This window comes from Stigmatopora nigra, chromosome 8, assembly GCF_051989575.1.
Source record: "Stigmatopora nigra isolate UIUO_SnigA chromosome 8, RoL_Snig_1.1, whole genome shotgun sequence".
NCBI lineage: Eukaryota > Metazoa > Chordata > Actinopteri > Syngnathiformes > Syngnathidae > Stigmatopora > Stigmatopora nigra.
Window position 1 is genome coordinate 4,220,493 of NC_135515.1, and position 15,029 is coordinate 4,235,521.

The 15,029-nt window shown below is 40.2% G+C and overlaps 1 protein-coding gene across 5 annotated transcripts in view; it reads right to left on the reverse strand.

Moving 5' to 3' along the window:
- arhgap35a (Rho GTPase activating protein 35a) overlaps window positions 1–15,029 on the reverse strand; it is a 49,605-nt gene that overhangs the window by 24,090 nt on the left and 10,486 nt on the right. For 2 of the 5 annotated variants that reach the window (XM_077722813.1, XM_077722810.1), the window contains one exon: window positions 1,587–1,679. The exons of 2 other annotated variants lie outside the window; for them this stretch is intronic. The gene's annotated coding sequence lies outside the window, so the exon portion shown is untranslated. Of the gene's footprint in view, window positions 1–1,586; window positions 1,680–7,069; window positions 7,146–15,029 lie in introns of those variants that run through there. One more of the 5 variants, XM_077722811.1, reaches the window with a different exon arrangement.

A 15,029-nucleotide genomic window follows, 5' to 3' on the forward strand; every position in this document is an offset into this window, starting at 1 on the left:
GGAATTCCTAAGAACTGACGAATAGTTAAGACTTGGATTTGAGCGTACGATGTTTCATTTTTACAAAACCAAGTCAACTCAAAGTGCAGTTTTATTGTTTGGTGATATCTGACATCAGATAGGGTGTAAATAAACGGTCTGTGAGACAGACTTCACAATGATTAAGACAAACTGACAGAACTGGCAGTAAAACTGCTGAGAGAAGACTTGCTTTTGTTTAGGTTGACTTTTAAAAGACACCTATGGCTGAACGGAACTAATTTTTGAGATTAGTTCATTGGTCGATTGAGATTGAGTCTGGCACACATGTCCAGACACATACCGCTGTGTCAGGGCAGAGTGTTGAGAGACCGAGATAAGTTAAAGCATGTGCTGGTCCATTTTTCTTCATCTTAAAAAAAAGTGGTAAACTGAGAGAGGATGAGGTGGAAGAAGAGCAGGAAGGAATGGAAGCTTCTCTTTGGGGGAGGGAGGGAGGGAGGAGGAGGTCGAGGTTAGGAAGTTAGCGCACACAGAGAGAATGGGGGTATGGAGAAGAATGGTTGAGAGGGGAAGGGGATAGAGGTCAGTGGCCTGAGCCATGTGAGCTCCACACTGGAATCCCCTCAGGAAAGAAGGGGCAGGGTGTGGTGGTAAAGCTGGGATGAGGAAAGCATGACAATTTAAGACTAAGGGGCCAGGCTTTAAATGGAATTCTGATAAAAAAAAGGGGGGGATTTTGGATTGGATTGATTCCTCCTCCTGAAATGACGCGAAAAAGACATTCAGTCTCCTTCAAATACATATTACATATACATTATACAATATTATATTATTGTACTAGCAAAAGAAGAAACAAATAGGATAATAAATTGTTTTATGGATATACTAGTGTAAATAATTGGGAATTTGAAGGCATTTAACTTCTGGAAAAAGGTGTAAAAATAAACCTGAGGCCCTTCTTGAGAAAAGCGCAAGTTATAAAAATGAAAACGGCAGGATAATTCAAGTCATACTTTATTACGCAGATGCTCACCGCACATTCTGGACGATTCTGCTCCGTTAAAAGCAGAGCATAATTGGAAGTTGTTTACAAGTGTTTTCACCAGTCTCAAAGTACCTTCCCTCAGCTGACTACCTTCAAAATATAAACACAGAATAGAGAAGCGACCTTAATGATGCAGAATCAGTTTTTCTGCCCCCCTTCCAAAATGTTCTCTTCCTGTAGCACTTTCTTTTTCCAATTATTTAAAAGGGGTTAAAAGAGACAAGTAACAAGAGCCTATTCTAGGTCACTGCCCATCTGGAGGACAAGAGATGGCGAGAAAGATAGGCCGAACCAACGGTAGTGGTGCATCAGTGCGTGAGCTTCACAAAACCATGTGCTACAAAAGCTAGTGAGGAAAGAACAGGCTGTGTTCACTGTCCAGAAGGAGAAATATTTGCCCAAGTACGCGCCTTCACGGGGTAGCTCTGCATTCCTCTCATTACGCCCGTTAACAAGAGTCAGGAAGGCCAGAGATTAAACCATCTTTGTACAAAGCAACAGCAACAACAAGGAGAAACTAATTCAAGACAACTTTTCTGGGAATCTAATGAATGCTCACCACTGAGGCAGAACGTAGCGTGTCAATAGCACTGGCGATATCAATGATTCATCCTCCAGATATCCCTGGGCTATTCCTTGAAGTAAATCCTTTCTGTAACGGCAAAAGCATTTGATTGTTTTTTAAGGGTTGATTGGCATCTATTTTGTAATGAAAAGCAACCAATGAAGAATCAGGCTTTTTCCAGATTGCTTTGCCAGTCTCCTGCTTGTGAACAGTTATTCACTCAGGAGGTTTGGGAATTGAGAAGGTCATGAAACAGTCATGAAGCAGCGTGACGGGAATGACAATGACAGTGGCAGAAAGGCAACATTGAGAGAATAGCAGTTCTCTCACGTGTTTTTTCTTCTTCTTCTTCAATTTGTTGTGTACATGTTTTCTCTCTCTTACACTTGAATGATGCAAGAATACAAGCGCTTTCTTCCGCCCTTCTTGCCCTTATTGTTTTTCTACTCGTGTGCGATCAACCCTCCTCATATTATAGATTTCCCACCCCCCATCTGTCAGGATTGTCTGTCTGGTCATCATGGTTTCTCTCTCTCTTGCACACTCTTCCTACCCATTCATACCACGGTGTCTCTCAGGGGAAGTGTCGTCCATTAATAAGAAACTGGAGGTTGAAGGCGGGAGATAGAAACCGTGGGTTGGACATTCCTTGAATTTCCGTGTTGTCATGTGCTCGCATTTTCAAATGTTATAAAAGAATGACACATAGCACTCCTTCAAATAGGTGGAATCCCATTTTGGTTCACGGAGGCCACAAAATTTACATAATCTTGTCTTTAAAAAGAAGTCCATTGATTCCCTATAAAAAGAATAGTTTCTGGCATTCCTAATGTCAACAGAGTGTACTCACGAGTTTCTTTTATGGTTTTCTTATCAATGTTCAAAGCTTTTTCCCCTTAGTGGAATTCTCCACGCTATACGATGTAGCTGACGAGCGCATTCCTAACATGTAACAGACAAGAAAATGCACATCTGTAAGCAGACATAAAAACAGTCGGGGAACCAGAAACACGGTCTAATCCAGAATAATTCTGAGAAGGATTATAGACTTGCTGCATCTCCGCAAATGGCACGGTCCATTTATTGATGGGATCTGATCTCATAGCAACACAACATCTAGCAGGATACAGTAGCAAATCCCTTCATGTCTGATATACTGCACTGCACATATGGATATCCTGCACATAAACCCACCTTTATTACAGTGCCATTTTTCAAGAACGTACATAGAAATTTCTGGGTTTTAGGTAATACTACTACTACTCTTCCCGTGCCTGCCTAGCACATTGGCTATTACACATCAGGCCCAACACACCTCCTGAAGAAATTGTCAGACAGATGGACAGAAGGCGGAAGGATGCCGGCCGGATGAGGGTATAAAAAGGATAAGCTGGACAAAGACTGTAAACAAACACACTCAACAAGTAAGAATGCAGGATACAAATGAAGAAGGGAAAGGCAACCCAGACTCCCAGTCCAAAAAAACATGTGTTCTTGAAAGAATCAAAAGCCTATTTGGACAAGCGTAAGGATGAGAGAGTCAGAAAAGTGTATGTAACGGCGGTTTAACCTTTTCAACTGCAGCAGAAGGTCTTACAGATAGGACCTCTAAATATAATGCGCCACTGACTGTGACAGCAGGAAGTTCAAACTACTGTCTTATAAATCCTCCCAGTGTCGCACATTAATCTAGAAGGAGCGACAGTGTGGTGTCTCCTTTAACGTGGAGACCATTTCTCTCCGAGTGGACGACACCAGAGCACGAGTTATGGGATACAAGTGCTTCCGAGACAACATCAACAACTTTGTAACAAAAGTTTGTAGCAGTCATTCACCAGAATTGACTTTGCGTCAAAGTTTACAAGCACCAGCTTCATTTACTTACTGAGCCAGGTACAATATTCCTTTACCACCACACCAAATGGGGATGGATTTTCGGGCTTTTATGGGCTGGTGCTCACACACAAAGTCTTTGTTCAGCATGTGCAAGCGACACATCATAAAATGTGATATAATGCAAAAGGTATAGGAGCAGTGATTTTCTCAAGCGCGACCTTTGGCGCTTACATTTCGCATTCAGTCCTACAATAGTGGCCGATAGAATGTCTGCTTATGAGATTTCATGTTTGAGCGAAACGTTAGCTATGTTGTCACCTGGGGCTAACGCATGGAAATAGCTCTAACGGCAACAAATAAGTATGCAAATACATGTCAAGTTAAAAGACTGACAGGAGACACTAAACGCAAACGGACATGTCGTGTACTTTGGTATGACAACTACTTGGTTGAGGGAAGATTGAAAGACTTTGCATGAATGAGCAGCCAAGTCCGACTGTTATCGGGTTGACAGTCTCACAGAAGCAGGGAAAACCCCTTTTATATGTATCTCCTTTCATTGCATGCATCTGGTTGTCATTTAGGGAAGTTTTTTTGCACTTTGTTTTGAATACATTTATTTGTCTGTTAGGTGAATGACCTAATGTGTTATGACAAGTGCCTCTGACTTTGGACGCCTTAATGGACTAATGTTTCGGGGAACTGACCGAAAATGACAAGGGGGGCTTTTTTTTGGAATGTGCTTCGAAAGCCAGGAAGAGAAAAAAGGAAAATGCAAACGCCTCTTGTGCAATACATATCAACCGATTTGGTATCAAAATACACTAGATAAACATGGGTATGAAATCAGAATGTAAAAACAGATTGTTGAAAACATTGACTGTAACCATACTAAATGAGTTCTGAGGAATTTGAAGCTACAATATACAGAAAATGGCATGGATCTAGTTTATGATTAGCAATCTATGGCCTCTAAAAGCGCAACTAAAAGCCATAGTGTGGAAAATACAGTTTTAATGCTGGTCATTGAAATGGTTTGTATTTTTCTTAACCTCAAAAGTTTAGGAGCTTCAACTTAGTAAACTTCAGGCCCAAAACAAAGTAAACTTTGAATTCTACATTCATCAAAAACCAGTCTGTCTCACCCTAAAAACAAACTGCAAAGCAATTTTATTTTTTGCTATCAAGGTACTGAAATAAAAGGCTTTGGAAAAGCTTGTCAGCCGAATAACTCGCAGTCGCATTGATTTTGCTCTCAGTTTGAAAATTAATTAGTTTGACTTTTTAAAACACTCCCTCAAATAAAAATATAGCAAGGTTTTTCATGCTTGGTATCTGCAGTTTTACCCTGAATTGTGTTCTATGTTTCTTACAAGAAGATGTTGCGTTCACACGCCGGCGAACAGACTCTTAAGTGACAGATGGTCCTCACAAACACAAACATAACACACTAAAAGTGTGCCATATGTTTGCACGTAGATGCTGTACCTTCAACAAGTCACACCAAATGTCTGCAGTCTGCTTAAACAGGCAAAGTTGAAATAAATTCCCATTTTTTAAGACCACCCCCATTCACCACTATGAGTAATTGTCATGCATTGCAGAGTCTCCCCGAGTCCAATTAAATGAGGAGAAAGAGAAATGGAGAACACGGGTCAGCCTCAAGGGGACTAAAAGATAGCGTAAACCTATTTCTGAGAATGTGTATTCTGAAGATTATTTCTTTAGTGGTGGGGAAAAAAAACACACTTACCCAGGGGTTGGGTCTTTTCATGTTTCCTATGCAAAGAGGACGATTGGGATTGGGGCGGGTTCAAGTACCAAGAGGCTAACAAAAACCTGGCAAGGGCAAAAAATGAAAAACACAGCCTGATAGGTAACGTTTCTAGTCAATGCACTCAATCATATTCCTCCGAAAAAGGCTGATGTAGCAAAAAAAGCAACTTTGAGACACTGCAATGCAAACTAATGTCCAAGATGTGCAAACAAAACAGTACTCAGAAAACAGTCTTTTTCAAAGCTGAAAATTGGGCAAAAAGTGTAATGCATGAAGCACCTTTACGATTGCAAATAGGGATTTCTATAGGTTTGAACTAACTCTTGAAAAGGGCACTGATTTGGATGTCTAGTCAAAATAATGTGCTGGGTATAAATCAATATATCATTAGTAATGTGGTGGGCATGTAAACATAAAATAATCATAACATTTAAAGAGAGAATTGTTCATCCCGTTACAAAATAAAAGATTTTTTTTTCATATTGTCAGGTCAAAAAACTTTTACCCGAGGCAATTAAATGTCACTTTAGTTTGTGAAATTGGACACATTTTAGAAGCCCAATTTGTCAGACAAAGAGCCACAAATTGTGATGAGATGAAAACAGCTATCTTTTGAATTAATGCAACATTTTTGTAAACAGCAAAAAAAAAAGATTGGATTCTTTTGTTACGCCAGGGCAAAAAATTCTAAAAAAAAAAAAACGATAAACACCTGAACCCATTTAGCCATCCGAGTGAGAAACTACGTGAAAGAAAATAATGACTATGTTATGAGAGAAAGTCTTGTGAGGTTGTGAGACCAAAAGCAACATGAAAGAGCAAAATGACTCCCCGGCAAAGTGAGTTGAAAAGGGCTGAGAAGGATGTGAGATGAGAGGCGGCAAAGGGATGAGAAGGTTAACGCTGGCCGTTTTTGCTGAGTGCTCAGCACTTGCGGTTGGCTAATGGTACACTGGCACTGGCTACTTCACCATCACTCACATCCACTTTTTACGATGGTCTTCCTGACAAGCCTCAACAAGTAGGAAATAAGCACTTCATTTTGAAAAACGAAACTGGAACGTGCACAACAGATTGTCTTCTATTATTGGCTGTCGTTTGCTCACTTTTTTGATTTTTTTGTGTGATCTGCAAGTGAAATTGAAATCAGACATCTACAATGTGTAGAAATGGTGTTAACCTTAAGTGCTTTGGGGATGGTAAATACACTAAATACTAAGTACACTCCATCAACTCGTATTAACGCGGGGTTATTTCAAGTGTGATAGAACCATAAGTGCAATATCCCTTAAGCAAAAACATGTAGACATAAAAATCCTGATTGACTTTGACATTCATATCAAAATATGTTTGTATCCCATATGCTTTCAATCATTACTCAGCCTATATTATGACTAATAAAAGCTCAAGATCAATTGAAAACACAGAAACGTGTCACTATTAAACAATACTTTTTTAAATAGGTTTTCACAGTGTTAAGTCCTGTAGTTGTGGAGTCATGAATTGGTGAAAAACAATGAAGTATAGTCAATTATTAGTTTACTTTAACTTAAGAGTACGCCAATCTTGTTTTGGCTATAAAAACGACTGTGAAAACAAGGCATTGACAAGATGAGGACAGTTACAACGATGTATTACGAGCAGCAAGCCTTTAAGGGCACTTCCATTAACGTTCCCCTAACACACAACATCCTCAAAACCCCTCTAATCTTTTATCCCAAAGGAATGGGAAGCTTTCACGGGCACAAAGTGTTGTACATCCCTCATGTAGCAAAAAGGTACAGCACTGTCAATTAATGAGTAGGCTCAGGTCATTAGTGTGATTATCCCATGTAGACAAAGGACGATTTTTGCCAGTACTCACACTAGTCACACATCGCAGGACTTTGGTATTCTGTTTACTTCCTCCATCGCATTCACCCTTTTCCTCGCTCGGTAGTCTATTGGGAGGGCGGATTGAGATAGTGGAAGGGTGAGTCCGTTATTAAGTCGACTGTATGTGGGAGCTGAGAAGGAATAACCTCAAATGGCAGAGCGACCAAATGACTTTGAGTAGGCTTATTTGGAAAAGCCACTCTGACTGAGGCGATGGAAGAAAATTCACTGGACCGTTCTGTCCTGTAAAGACCCCGCTAGAATACCAAAATCCCAATAAACCATCATATTGGCAGACGTGGTTGACCAAAAATATTTGGTTTTTAGGATTACATACTTTATTGTGACTGAAATAATAGCCCTGGAGACAGCCGTCAAATCAAAATCAAGCCCTTTTAGAGGAATAATTAAAGCTGTACCATCCGCCCATCATCCAGCACAAGTGTTTTACAGCTTTTTAATGAAGGAACTAAACATACGTGGGCATTCATCACACGCTTGTAGAGGAATGGCACTAAGAGAGGACCCAATCTGGCTTTGGGCCCACAAGCCACTTCCATGTTTGGATTTTCAAGTGCGGCTCTCGTCTCATTCGAAACAATCCGAGACGGAAGCTAAATCAAACTCTTGGCACAATGGTTTGATAACGAAAGCGTCTAATTAAATCACAGCAATTAGAAGACAAATGGTCCTGTGCGGAATGGCGAGACCAATCTAAACACGATTGAGCCCTGACCACACTGGTAAACATTGTTCCGTTCGCTCCCTCGGCGCCGCGTATTAAATCCCATCCATTTACGTCGGCATTCATTGGCCTGTCAGGTGTTGTGTTTGCCAGGCCGCTCTGCATGGCGAGACGCTAACCTCTAGTCAGATTCCCATTTAGATCGCGGGAGACGTACGTGGAGGTGACGGCTCGTCAGGGGTATGTTCGTGTTTGACCTCGCTGTAATTAGAGTGATAAATCCGTGTCAAAATGAACGACTAAGCTTTTAAATGAACATCTTGGCCTTGTCATTGGAATTCAAAACATGAGCTGCTATGGAGGCTCAATCAGTCATTGCAACCGAATTGTAGAACTCAACAGTGGACTCAATGAAGACTGCTCTTTATATAAAATTAAGCCATTTGGGGTTTCTCCCCCCAAATAAAAACAGTCAAACTAAAAAGCATTTAGCGACAGAAAAACATTTTGCCGGAGGGCAAACAGGAATCTCAATTTAATATTAATGCTTTTGCCATGAGGAATGGATAATTACTTCGAAAAACTCCTAAAAAAAAAGCAAAGACCCTTCCCTCTCATTGTGGATGTCTTACATGACTCGGCCAAAGTTGCTGATTTTTCAGATCTGCTGCCATCAAATCAAAAAGTCTCAAATGCCCCAAAGTGCATTTATAAATAAACATGTACACTTGTTTAGCAAAACTATAGAGCTGAACCCAATAATATACTAGATCTTACGTACTCATCATAGCCTTTATGTCTATGAGAAAAAGGCAATTGTGTTGACACATCAAGACTGCTACTAACTGAGGATTAAAAAATTTAAATAAGAATTATGGCAAGATGTCCACCTACTAGCACTACACAGTCATAGGAAGACAAGTTCTGCATCTCTAAAGTACGATACGCTATTCTTGTCTTGTAGAAGATAAGCCAGTGGGGCCAATATTCCTCTTAAAAGCTGTCGAGGAGAAAAAACCCAGCACTGAGTTCTGGGGATTTGCAATATCAGACACACGACAAATGTAACGCCACACTGCTGGATTGAATTAAATGCACAATCCCAATCCCAAATGTGTCTGTTGGCAAATTTAGCGACTGCTGTGACAGCATTTCCCCCCCCCCCACGACACATTGTTCACACACCGAAAAGCCCGCAGGAGACACCCCCCGCTAACTACTACGGCAGACAATTCGCTAAATGAACAAAGCACATAGCAAGTGCTCAGGTGCAGTTTTGCGTGTTATGGACATAACTAAACAGCCATTCATTCTCAATCCTACTTTTCCTGCATGGGATTTTCGATCAGATGTCTGCTATAATCGTGGATGGGTCGTCATTCAATTTTTGGGCAACGGTCCCAGGTGCAGATGTCCTGATCCGATCACCTCCATGACAATCGGGCACTCTGACCTCATTTCCAGAGGATTGGATTTAGGTCAAACCACAAAAACACACAAAAAAAACCTCAGGCTATGGCATTCCCTGATCATAACATAACCATGCATTACACTCCAGTTGACTATAAAACTAAACACCCACAAAGAAAATAGGGTACACTCAGAATGTACTTTTTCCCTGTAAAAGCCTTTATCTTGATGCTAATAAAGAAAATACTGCTGAAAAATAAGCATTGCTTCATAGGATTTCAATGTCAAAACAATGTCCCAACAGGAATGTTAACAGACTGTAAATATCAAGTCAGCAAAAATTAAATGACATCAGCAAAGTCTTCTACGTGAATGTATAATTTTCAAAACAGGAACAAAGAACTCACAAAACGGAACAATAAGAGCTCCGTTTTAAAGTTGACAATATAAAGTTGGCGTCACGGTGGAGGAGTGGTTAGCATGTCTGCCTTACAGTTGTTAGAGTTCGGGTTTAATACCCCCGATTCTTACAAGGAAAAGTGGCTTTGTAAAGATGAATGAATATATGAATATAAAGTTGCCATAGATTAAAATCTTAGCCAAAGGCGAAGGCAACATTTATATTGGACTTGTTTATGTCTCACACTTACTTAATTTAGAATAATAACCGATCAAAGTGCTGAGTATGTTTGTGGCCGCTTGGCAAGATCCCGCTCGAATAATTCAGAGGATGACACGGTAAAGCTGAAATGTCTTCCTAGGATATGAGAGGGAAAAAAAATAGCAGTATGATAAGTAAAGGGCGAAAATATGAATCAATTTTGATTCAAATTAAGACTTTCACTTGCATTATTCTATATGCAAATTGTGTAGAAATTGCTGATAAGAGGATGAATATAAAAGTCAAATACAAAATGTCAATGCCGACAGAGTACAAATCCACTTCCTTATCAAGCTTGTTTCCAATGCCAATTAATTGGATAAATCAAAAAAATCCAAGTCAACACTACCATTTTTAATCCTTATTTCAACATCAAATAGTGCAGTGAAGAGATTTAAAGTGCCACAAAGCTTTTTTTAGACAAAATAAAACCAATATTAAATCTGACAAGTCATTTTCCAGGTCTGCTACAGCGTCGTATTAAGTAATAAAATAAATAAATACATATTAGGGCTGCAGTAGGATTATGCATGAATAATTAATAAACACTATATAGTGACAGATGCCCCTCCCTTAAAGAGAAAGCTTTTCTAGCTTGGACTTATGAGTTTTAACTGTTTTGAATCCGTGCCTTTTTGAAAATTCAGGATACAAACTCCATCCGAAAAAGTCTAGCCACCTCAAACATAAATATAGAACGATAAAAACATGGTGCTATCCATCAAACATAACCACGACAGTTTTGAAAGTGTGCTGTCAACGGGGAGTTGTCACAAAAAGAATGTCATGTCACACAGAGTTCGTTTTTTTAAAATTATTTGTCAATTTCCCATTCCATTCTTGTTCCCATCTGAAAAATACATAAAAAAATATCAGAGCATGCAGCATTAATGCAGCTGGAACTGACTGGTGACAACACTCCCATTCATCAGCATCTCCCTAGAGAGTCCTCATCCTTCTACAGTGACAAGAGTCTGCAGTGCTCACGCATACAGTAATACACACAAGACCACATAAGGGGCCCGTGTCAGCATCATCAGCGATCGAAGAGTGCAACTCGTGGGGTATGTGTATGTGTGTGTATGTGTGTGTGTGTGTGTGAGCGCATATATTATTCATCAGCATGCAATCGCGTGAACAAAGTGTCTCTGGTAGGAGAGATAAGGCCTTCTTTATTTCTGCCTCTCGGTTTTGTGTGAATGGATGTGTAGATGTGTGTGTTCTTCCCGTTCGTCTGGCAAACAGAGCATTTGCCAGAAGGGGGTGGGATAGAAAGGCAAAAGGGGGGTAGATGCAAAGTATCGGGGGACACAGGAAATATAAGAAGAGACGGAAAAGGAATCACTTATTGGACGACGGAATTTGCAAAGACGGCTGACGTCTTATCGAGTCATTTTATTTGCGCCACCTCAATTTATTTGTTGGGAAAACACTACCTCGCATATTGCTCAGCAGTCGTGTACCCCATCCGCTATGACGAGACGACGCCGTTGACACTGGCGTTTGGGCTCAATTCCAGTCTGCGTCTACAGAGGCAAACACACACTGGCACGGGCAGAAGAGATTTTCGCACATAATCTTGGCATGAGGAAACGCATCAATAGCAGTAGATACTTTTTTTTCGAGCATGGGGAAGGAACCACGATCTGTGAAAATCACACCCACTGGAACGAGATGGGCTGACAGACAACAACTAAGGAGAAGCACCAGGCATGTTAGCCATTACAGTAAAGATGATGCTTCATAAAGCATGTGCTGTTTTCATACGGCAAAAAGGAGGTGGCAATGGAAACATGGGTTCGACAAAAGAAGCAACCTTGCCGTCATAAACGTCACCCATAAGGCCTCAGCTCTGCACACTCCAGTTACTAAATGTAGCAAATCCTCCAGATATGGAAAAACAGATGTGCCTGCCACTAGAAAAGCAGTTTTCTGACTGTCAATCACAAACGAACAAGTCTACTTTTAGACTCACAATTGGTGACAAAATCCCTTGGTGTACTTACATGATTGATATGTACAGTTTAGCTAAAAAATTGAAATACTGCACAATAGGGACGTGTTGATCACATATTTTGCATGCGAAGGATACACTAAAGTCTGCACAGACCACATATTGTAAATGCAACAGCTGACAGGTGTCCAGTGACTCTCAACTTGGGTCTTAGTGCCAGAATAAAAGACAAAGAGAAGTAAACCCAGATAGGGTCATCCCTGTTCCGAGCAATAAACTCTTATTCACCCTCCTTTCCATTTTCCAAACAGCAAAAACATGTCTAATTTATTAACCCCTTCTTTCTGTATGTAAAAACACATTTTAGCAAGCCTGAGAAAGATATATCGTAAGAACAGTAGTATTGCCTCGTCATATAGTATATTGCTTCGTTTTTACAAATAAGATTTGGTGGGGAGTGAACCAAGTTAGGAGTAGCTAAAGAAACCCTAAGCAAACATGACATAGAAAGTCCAGAGCTAAGCTTGAGATGGCGATTCATGCTGACGACTCTTAATAAAAACTGCCCCGCATAATTTTCTCCTTATTTAGACCAAAATACAGAGAAATGGGGTGACACAATCTAATAGTGTGAAAAATAGTCAGTCTTGGAAAGAGAAGCAATTGCAGAGAGGCAGACGAGCACGAGATGCTCTATTGGTGGAAGATATGCCTTGTGTCCACCTCAGCATTTCTAAACAGTTATCTTCCCTGTGCACAGGCGGAAAGGTCATTTATTTTTTTTCTTTCTCTTTCCCTCTCCTCTGTCCTCTCCACTCGACATCGCTGTCCTCCCATCACCTCTCCAACTCCTCCTCCAGTTCCATTTATCTCCTCCCCACCTGCTCTCCCCCTTTATCTCCCCCTTTCAGCATCCTCTTTCCCTTCCTTTTGGTACAACAGCCACCACGTCCTCTCTATTCTTCTGCTTCCTACGACGATGCTCTGAGCTCAACATTGCATTCTGGCTCTAAACAAAGCTACCTCGAGCACCGCCATGGCTAATCAAGCGTGTCCAGAATGTGTCAGCGCTCAGATCCACTCAGCGAGGTAATGATCTCGGTGAGTAGCGGGCAAGGTATGCTTGAAGGACGTGAAGCAGATCAAGGCAGAGTGGAATTTAATGGGAAAATACATACGGAGGGAGACAAATTACCTGAAAAGTCTGGGCTGATAAAGTCAATGAAGCTGGTCTGGTGTTTACCTTGGCTTAATCTGAATGAAGACAGTTATAGTGTAGGGACAAAATCTTTGCTCTCAAGCTAAATAAATGTAACTCCAGATTTACTTGGCGCAAGATCATTTGTTGAACAAATACAACCTCAATTAACACTTTAAAAGTGCATTAATAAATAAATGGCTATTGTCAAACCTGACATCTTTTCGCCCACTCGTTCCAAAACAAGGAAAGTGAAAATTTTAAAGTAGCAGTGTTAACCACCAATTTAATGACAATGCCATAATGTTGCAGAGTCTGCCCAAATTTAATACAATCAGTCCTGTTTCCCCAAAAACAGTAAAAATGACAAAGCAAAATTGTCAAATTTGGTTGCCAAAACATTCTCGATAATTTCCTGAAAACCACTTTTTAATGGCATATTCCACTTTTTGATAGATTTTTACACAATGATGCTAACTAAATCCAGATCAACTACTGCAATTGTTAAACTGCTCATTTTACAACTTGGAAATAGAAACCATCACAAAAACTTGAAATGTAATTATTCCGATAAAATCCTAAACACTGCGAAGGCAAATTTTTTTAGACAACAGTCATTGAACAGATGTACCTCCTGAAGTGTCTGGAGAATGTGTACTATATCTCCACGGTGAGATTAGGGAGGAAAATTGGGTCACCAAACAACACCCACACCCACATTTGAATACATGGGTAGATGCGAGTAACTGAAAACAAGGACAAGTCAACACTCTTGACAGTGCGGAAAAGACCAATATGAGCTAAGACGCATAAAAAAAAAACTTTAATTAACTTGTTGTGCTGTTCACCACTTTCCCGACATTCTGAGTCAGGAATTTTCCTGATGAGGCGCCTTGGCTTGACAGAGCCATCATTATGATGTCCTTGCTTGTTTGCTTTGTGTAGCAGGCGTTACGCGACTTTCATCAACTTCAGCAGCTGAGGAAGAAGACATCTTCCACTACATTTACCGTCCCATCTGCGTGACGACGTTTGGAAAAGGTCACTGCGCGTGAATTAAATAACGGTTGCGATAAACTCGTCGTAAAAAAAGCCAGAAAATCCCATCACTCTACAGAGTGGACGACGCGTATGAAAAGCAAATACGGTTTTCCTTCCACAAATGAACAACGATAAAAGTTTGAGGAGGATTGATTGATAACAGCAGGGTGAGATGACAAAGAATCTACTTCCACTTATACGCTTTGTCGCATAGTCGTTAATCAATATGTTTCTGGCTTTTGCATTAAACGATAAAATGAATGTCTGGTAACGAGATAGAAAGGAAACAAGAACAAGCACTCGCGTACTACAACAGGCTGAATGATGTCTACTGCCTAATTTTTAACCTACAGGCAACACAGGCACCAATAAATCCATATATGCCCAATTCTGACAAAAAGTACTGGCCAAATACAAAATATAATTCCTCAATTAATTCATAGATCAACCACGATGCACAACAATCAAAAATTGGACTAAGGACAGATAGTTTTAACAGATTGAAAATGTCCGTTTTTATTTTAATGTCCACATTTGTCAACAAAAATGTTGGCGAATAGGAGTTCCTTTTTTGGGCCATTACGTGGCAGTGTTTTTGCCTTTGGGAAATTTCACAGTTAAATGATTTTGAAGTCCAGAGGATAAAAAATATTAAGGGTTACCGTGACATTTTCAGAAGTTGTTGTTGTTGTTGCTAGGATTGGATTTTGTCACTGTTTTTGAACAAGAAGCCAAGTTATGATAGCATAGCAGACATAAACACGCACATAAACATAACAAAAAGGCGCACTGGTCTGACTAGTGCTGTGTAGAAAAATGTGATCTCATTTAAATTTGGAGCATATAGCGCATTACTCTTGAGAAATGATGGCAGCTACTTTGACAGAATAATAACCCTAGAAAATGTGAATGTATTCAGTCTTTCAACCTCTGTTCTATTTTGGAGAACACTGAAAATAAACAGAATTGTCCTTTGAACTCTGAGTAATAATCCCAAAAA